The sequence below is a fragment of the Salvelinus sp. IW2-2015 genome, unplaced genomic scaffold (genome assembly GCF_002910315.2).
Source record: "Salvelinus sp. IW2-2015 unplaced genomic scaffold, ASM291031v2 Un_scaffold1612, whole genome shotgun sequence".
In the NCBI taxonomy this organism is placed as follows: Eukaryota; Metazoa; Chordata; class Actinopteri; order Salmoniformes; family Salmonidae; genus Salvelinus; species Salvelinus sp. IW2-2015.
In genome coordinates, this window is record NW_019943031.1 from 235,647 (window position 1) to 243,037 (window position 7,391).

Consider the following 7,391-nt stretch of genomic DNA (forward strand, 5'->3'; position numbering starts at 1 on the left):
CAATTGTTATAATTATCAACTTTGTGGTGTCTTACCTCAGTCGACCCCCATTTCCCTTTTGTTCACCAAGCCGCGATGCCGCTTTAGCCCACTAGGGCACATTCCCTTGTGATTTCCTTGTAACCATATCTACTGTTTGTTATGCATTTCTGTGACTTACTTAGTTAGTAAATAGATTATTTAAGACAATTGATATGTGGATGGCTCATAGTGAAGACTAGGTTCGTGCAGATAACCAACAATTTACGACGTTTGGAATGAGACTAACGTGAGGTAAAGCATAACTCATTAATCAGAAAAATAAGTGATCAGATATTAAAATATCTGAAAGTTATATTAGGAAAATTATAACTTTGTAATCTGAATATTTTCCTTGGCGCCCCGACTTCCTAGTTAATTACAGTTACAGTATTAATTAGTTTAATCACGTAATACTAATTACAGAGAATCTTTGATAAAGACTAATCTTCAGTTTAATGATGCCAAATACACAACATTTATGGTGCCCCCTATGAGGAATCTAAGACAGAATTGGACTTTGCTGTGGAATTCTATATATCAATTGTGCAAAGAGAATTGTACAAACAGACTGCTTTGTATACAAACAAGGTTGTGTGTGTGTTTCCATTTTGAAGAGGCTATGGAGTGCCACCGGTCGTGTGTCGATAGCAAAGAGGGATAAATTCCGGATTTTTGTCTGTTAGGCCAAACGGTACTATTTCTGTCAGTCAATATTAATTCATAGAGCCAATAAGGTTAGGAATTAGAGGATAGATCTATTCTGCGCTCGAGCCGACGTAATCTGTCCGCCTACCGCACTAAGCAAGTGTGGATTGACCACAGGCATATCTGTATTATGTACCGTGTCGCTCCGATCAACATAACGCTAGCAAAGTATGCCGAATGGGTTAATGTGAGACGTCACTAGTAAACCCACCCTTTCCATGGTGAAGGGGACCCTATTTTGTGCTTGGAAGTGAGCTTTTTGAACAAAGTAGGATTAGCTTGCACGAGATGCTAAGCTAACAACGGGGAAACATTAAAATCTTCCTGTGTCCCATTTAAATTCCTCCGCCTTGTGCGACGGAAGTCCCGCCCCTTTGTACTTCCGTTTGATTTCAGCGTGTGCCATCACTGGTGGTGAAGAATCGCAAGTCTTGGAAAAAAGTGATGAACCCAAAAACGTGGATCACGTTAAGATATCCAGCCAATCGCAATTGACTGGATATCAACGTCTCATTCAATTTAACTAACAAGTGAAATTGCCAGATTTACTTTTCAAGTGGATATTTTAAATAATATCCAAATTGATTGGGTTTCTACAATGAGACAAGTTCAACTTTCCTACATTAAAATACAAATCTCTCCCGCTCTCATTCGAGACCCTATCCAGGGCCCGCTTGATCAAGAAACAAGCCCACGGGCTTTGTCTATAGACTCAGACACAAAGGTTGCGAAGAAAAAGGTCAAACGCTTCGTTAAAGCCAAGCCCACTCAAAATCTGAAAAGTCGATCTGCTTCCGCCTTGAACAGAAATGGCACATCACGTCGTTGCCAGCGCCCACTCCACTTTGTGGGGAATATGTCCACTAAACACGAATCTAAACGGCCGTACCTGGAACTTGACCTACTTAACTTGACATGCGCTAATTGATTCGGGTGCGACAATATCACTCAACTTTCAAACATTGTTCGATGATCTCAAAAAGACTTTGAAGCCAACTAAACGTTGGTTAAAAGTGGAACGATGCGACACTACACTTCGAGGGGTCACTCAGACTACCTCGCATCTCACATTGAGAGTCATGCTGAAACTACACTTCCAGGACGTATCGCTCATTCACCCTGTGTATGTTACCAGCCTCGAAACTGTACCCCTGCTACGTGGAGCAGACTTGATGGATCGGTTACTCCCATTGATGGATTGGAAAACCAACCAGGTATGGTCACAGGCCACAGTGCAATCTCCACTGACCACACTGTCTTCCCCTAACGCTAGCGGCAACACAGTCATTCACAAGGGGGATCTGTCGAAAGCACCCCTTGGGAAAAAGACGTTTAGAAACCTCTTGGGGCAGAATCCGATCCAAGGAGATATTACGATATCTCGACACATTCCATTAGCCAACCTGATTGACCATTCATTTCATGATCTCGATCCAGCTGTCTCTGTGAGTAAGCAACTTCACTCCTCCTTGAAGTCGTGCAATACGGTAGTTGAAATGAACTTCTCTTGCCCTTCGGACACTTCCGCAAGCACTGCGGCCGTCTCAGCAAGAAAAACATCAATGTGCAGAGTATACTCTGCTTCCGATGACACACCTTCCGCTTTGTTGGGGACTGTCACCCCTTACAATGACACTAAGGGCGTCAGTCCAGCAACTGACCCGATTACTCGCACTGGTGAAACAATTTGCGATATCACAGACCGATATCCTCGTCTCAGTTCGCAGGTACTTAAGAGGTCACCACACGCGGACGCGGAGGTGACTGACAGGCCTCGAAAGACACTGAGCCTTTTGAAGCACAAACACCAAGAGATTTGGTTGAAAGGTTACAGCCATTCTCATAACAAAGTGACCGCTGACAACTCGTACATAGGGTCCGACCTTTTCGTTTGTGCCTTGTACACCAACACCACACGCTGGTGGGGGGGTCCCGAGACACAAAGGGGGGAATAGTAGCCCAGACCCATGATGAGCCTCATCGAGGCCGGTGGGGGGGGTCGAGACTACGGACAACACCGTACGAGGCCACCAGAGCATAAATCAAATCTAGTTGTAAACTCCCCTATGAGAACAGTGAGGAGCAGACAGGCCCCTAGACGGGGATTATCTTAGAACATATCTAAGATAGTACTGAGGTGTACCACACTGGTTGTAAAGGAAGTCCAGTGGACTTTTCCACCTCCAAAACAAATGGCAACAATAATCATTCATTGCCATTTGTAGGTTCAACTACAATACAACTAGTAAAATGCTCCAATCATGTGTTCCGGCAGTATAATATTTCAGAATAAATCGGTAGGATAACTGGTCCCCTTGAGTACCAGTACCAATACCAGCAACAGTCAGTCCAGCTACAATCAGTAAGAAGGTTAGAGACCTACCCAATCAAATTTCCCTTGACAACAGCGACATAGGAGTCACTCAGAGTGCAACACAGGGAAGGGAATCTCCAGTGCACTCTTCCAATGGTTAACACACATGTCACTAATAAATAGAATCCTCCATTCAGGAAGAAAATTATAAGAAGTCATTAACCATGATCACACCACGTACGACTGGTCCAATACTTAAAGATTACTTCCGTTGTGAAGTTAGCTCCTCCGTGGATAACATAGCTATGAAATAGACTTCTTCATACCTATCACCACTACAATAGTGGAAGACACAGTGACTTGTAGTAAAAAACTACTACAGACTCCCTCGACACCAATTCTGACTGACCTCCAGGCATTAACCTGAAAATTACCTGACTACGTCAGACTCATTCTGAACAAGTTGTAATCTGCCAGGATACTTGGTTTTCTTCCCTTGATGTGCATGCGCTTAAACGCACATGCACAACGGAACATCCAATTAGGATTTAGGCTAGGATCACTTAAGGGTCGAAGCAAAATACCAGCCTTAGTAAAGTTGAACATTTACTTTTAGGCCTTTGACTCTACAGCACTCACCAGTTTTCTTCCCAGAAGTCCATAGGTCATCCCTGTAGACTACCCAAAACTAGTGCCTTACAGCTGTAGACTTGTCATATAGTTATCAACTTAGGATAGTGCCTAAGCAACACACTAAGTAGAATAACCCTAGATATGGCATTAGAGACAACGTCATGCTAGTCAATTTAACAGAACATTGGACGTACAGTGGGGCAAAAAAGTATTTAGTCAGCCACCAATTGTGCAAGTTCTCTACCCCCATCATCAGTGGACTGTCTAGTTCTCTACTCCATCAGCAGTGGTCTGTCTAGTTCTCTCTAGACAGCCACTGCCTGAACGAGAAGAGAAACTAGACAGACCACTGCTGAGGAGTAGAGAACTAGACAGACCACTGCTGATGGAGTAGAGAACTAGACAGACCACTGCTTGATGGAGTAGAAACTGACAGACCACTGCTGATGGAGTAGAGAACTAGACAGACCACTGCTGATGGAGGTAGAGAACTAGACAGACCACTGCTGAGGAGGTTGAGAACTAGACAGACACTGCTGATGGAGTAGAGAACTAGACAGACCACTGCTGAAGGAGTAGAGAACTAGACAGACCACTGCTGATGGAGGTAGGAGAACTAGACAGACCACTGCTGAAGGGGTAGAGAACTAGAAAGACCACTGCTGAAGGGGTAGAGAACTAGACAGACCACTGCTGATGGGGTAGAGAACTAGACAGACCACTGCTGATGGAGTAGAGAACTAACAGACCACTGCTGATGGAGGTAGAGAACTAGACAGACCACTGCTGATGGGGTAGAGAACTAGACAGACCACTGCTGATGGAGTAGAGAACTAGACAGACCACTGCTGATGGAGTAGAGAACTAGACAGACCACTGCTGATGGAGGTAGAGAACTAGAAAGACCACTGCTGATGGAGGTAGAGAACTAGACAGACCACTGCTGATGGAGGTAGAGAACTAGACAGACCACTGCTGAAGGAGTAGAGAACTAGACAGACCACTGCTGATGCAGGTAGAGAACTAGACAGACCACTGCTGAAGGGAGAGAAACTAGACAGACCACTGCTGATGGAGTAGAGAACTAGACAGACCACTGCTGATGGGGGTAGAGAACTAGACAACCCACTGCTGATGGGGTAAGAACTAAACAGACCACTGCTGAGGGGTTAGAGAACTAAACAGACCACTGCTGATGGGGTAGAGAACTAGACAGACCACTGCTGATGGGGGTAGAGAACTAGACAGACACTGCTGATGGAGTAGAGAACTAGACAGACCACTGCTGATGGGGTAGAGAACTAGACAGACCACTGCTGAAGGGGTAGAGAACTAGACAGACCACTGCTGATGGGGTAGAGAACTAGACAGACCACTGCTGAAGGGGGTAGAGAACTAGACAGACCACTGCTGATGGGGTTAGAGAACTAGACAGACCACTGATGATGGGGATAGAGAACTAGACAACCACTGCTGAAGGGGGTAGAGAACTAGACAGACCACTGCTGATGGAGGTAGAGAACTAGACAGACAACTGCTGATGGAGGTAGAGAACTAGATAAACCACTGCTGAAGGAGTAAAGAACTAGACAGACCACTGCTGATGGAGTAGAGAACAGACAGACCACTGCTGATGGCGTTAGAGAACTAGACAGACCACTGCTGATGGAGGTAGAGAACTAGACAGACCACTGCTGATGGAGGTAGAGAACTAGATAGACCACTGCTGATGGGTTAGAGAACTAGACAGACCACTGCTGATGGGGTTAGAGAACTAGACAGACACTGCTGATGGGGTAAAGACAGACAACTGATGATGGAGTAGAGAACTAGACAGACCACTGCTGAAGGTGGTAGAGAACTAGACAGACCACTGCTGATGGAGGTAGACAACTAGACAGACCAATGCTGATGGAGTAGAGAACTAGACAGACCACTGATGATGGAGGAAGAGAACTAGACAGAACACTGCTGATGGAGTAGAGAACTAGACAGACCACTGCTGATGGAGTAGAGAACTAGACAGACCACTGCTGTGGAGTAGAGAACTAGACAGACCACTGCTGAAGGAGGAAGAAACTAGACAGACCACTGCTGATGGAGTAGAGAACTAGACAGACCACTGCTGAAGGGGGTAGAGAACTAGACAGACCACTGCTGATGGAGGTAGAGAACTAGACAGACCACTGCTGATGGGGGTAAAACAGACAACTGATGATGGAGTAGAGAACTAGACAGACCACTGCTGAAGGTGGTAGAGAACTAACAGACCACTGCTGATGGAGGTAGACAACTAGACAGCCAATGCTGATGGAGTAGAGAACTAGACAGACCACTGATGATGGAGGAAGAGAACTAGACAGAACACTGCTGATGGAGTAGAGAACTAGACAGACCACTGCTGATGGATAGAGAACTAGACAGACCACTGCTGATGGAGTAGAGAACTAGACAGACCACTGCTGAAGGAGGAAGAGAACTAGACAGACCACTGCTGAAGGAGTAGAGAACTAGACAGACCACTGCTGAAGGGGTAGAGAACTAGACAGACCACTGCTGATGGAGGTAGAGAACTAGACAGACCACTGCTGATGGAGTAGAGAACTAGACAGACCACTGCTGAAGGAGGAAGAGAACTAGACAGACCACTGCTGATGGAATAGAGAACTAGACAGACCACTGCTGAAGGGTGTAGAGAACTAGACAGACCACTGCTGATGGAGGTAGAGTACTAGACAGACCACTGCTGATGGAGGTAGAGAACTAGACAGACCACTGCTGATGGAGTAGAGAACTAGACAGACCACTGCTGAAGGAGGAAGAGAACTAGACAGACCACTGCGATGGAGGTAGAGAACTAGACAGACCACTGCTGATGGAGTAGAGAACTAGACAGACCACTGCTGATGGAGTAGAGAACTAGACAGACCACTGCTGATGGAGTAGAAACTAGACAGACCACGCTGATGGAGGTAGAGAACTAGACAGACCACAGCTGATGGAGGTAGAGAACTAGACAGACCACTGCTGATGGAGTAGAGAACTAGACAACACTGCTGAAGGATAGAAACTAGACAGACCACTGCTGATGGAGGTAGAGAACTAGACAGACACTGCTGAAGGGGTAGAGAACTAGACAGACCACTGCTGAAGGGGTAGAGAACTAGACAGACCACTGCTGATGGGGTAGAGAACTAGACAGACCACTGCTGATGGAGGTAGAGAACTAAACAGACCACTGCTGATGGAGGTAGAGAACTAGACAGACCACTGCTGATGGGGTAGAGAACTAGACAGACCACTGCTGATGGAGGTAGAGAACTAGACAGACCACTGCTGAAGGGGGTAGAGAACTAGACAGACCACTGCTGATGGGGGTAAAGACAGACAACTGATGATGGAGTAGAGAACTATACAGACCACTGCTGAAGGAGGAAGAGAACTAGACAGACCACTGCTGATGGAGTAGAGAACTATACAGACCACTGCTGAAAGAGGTAGAGAACTAGACAGACCACTGCTGATGGAGTAGAGAACTAGACAGACCACTCTGAAGGAGGAAGAGAACTAGACAGACCACTGCTGATGGAGTAGAGAACTAGACAGACCACAGCTGATGGAGGTAGAGAACTAGACAGACCACTGCTGAAGGAGGTAGAGAACTAGACAGACCACTGCTGATGGAGTAGAGAACTATACAGACTACTGCTGAAGGAGG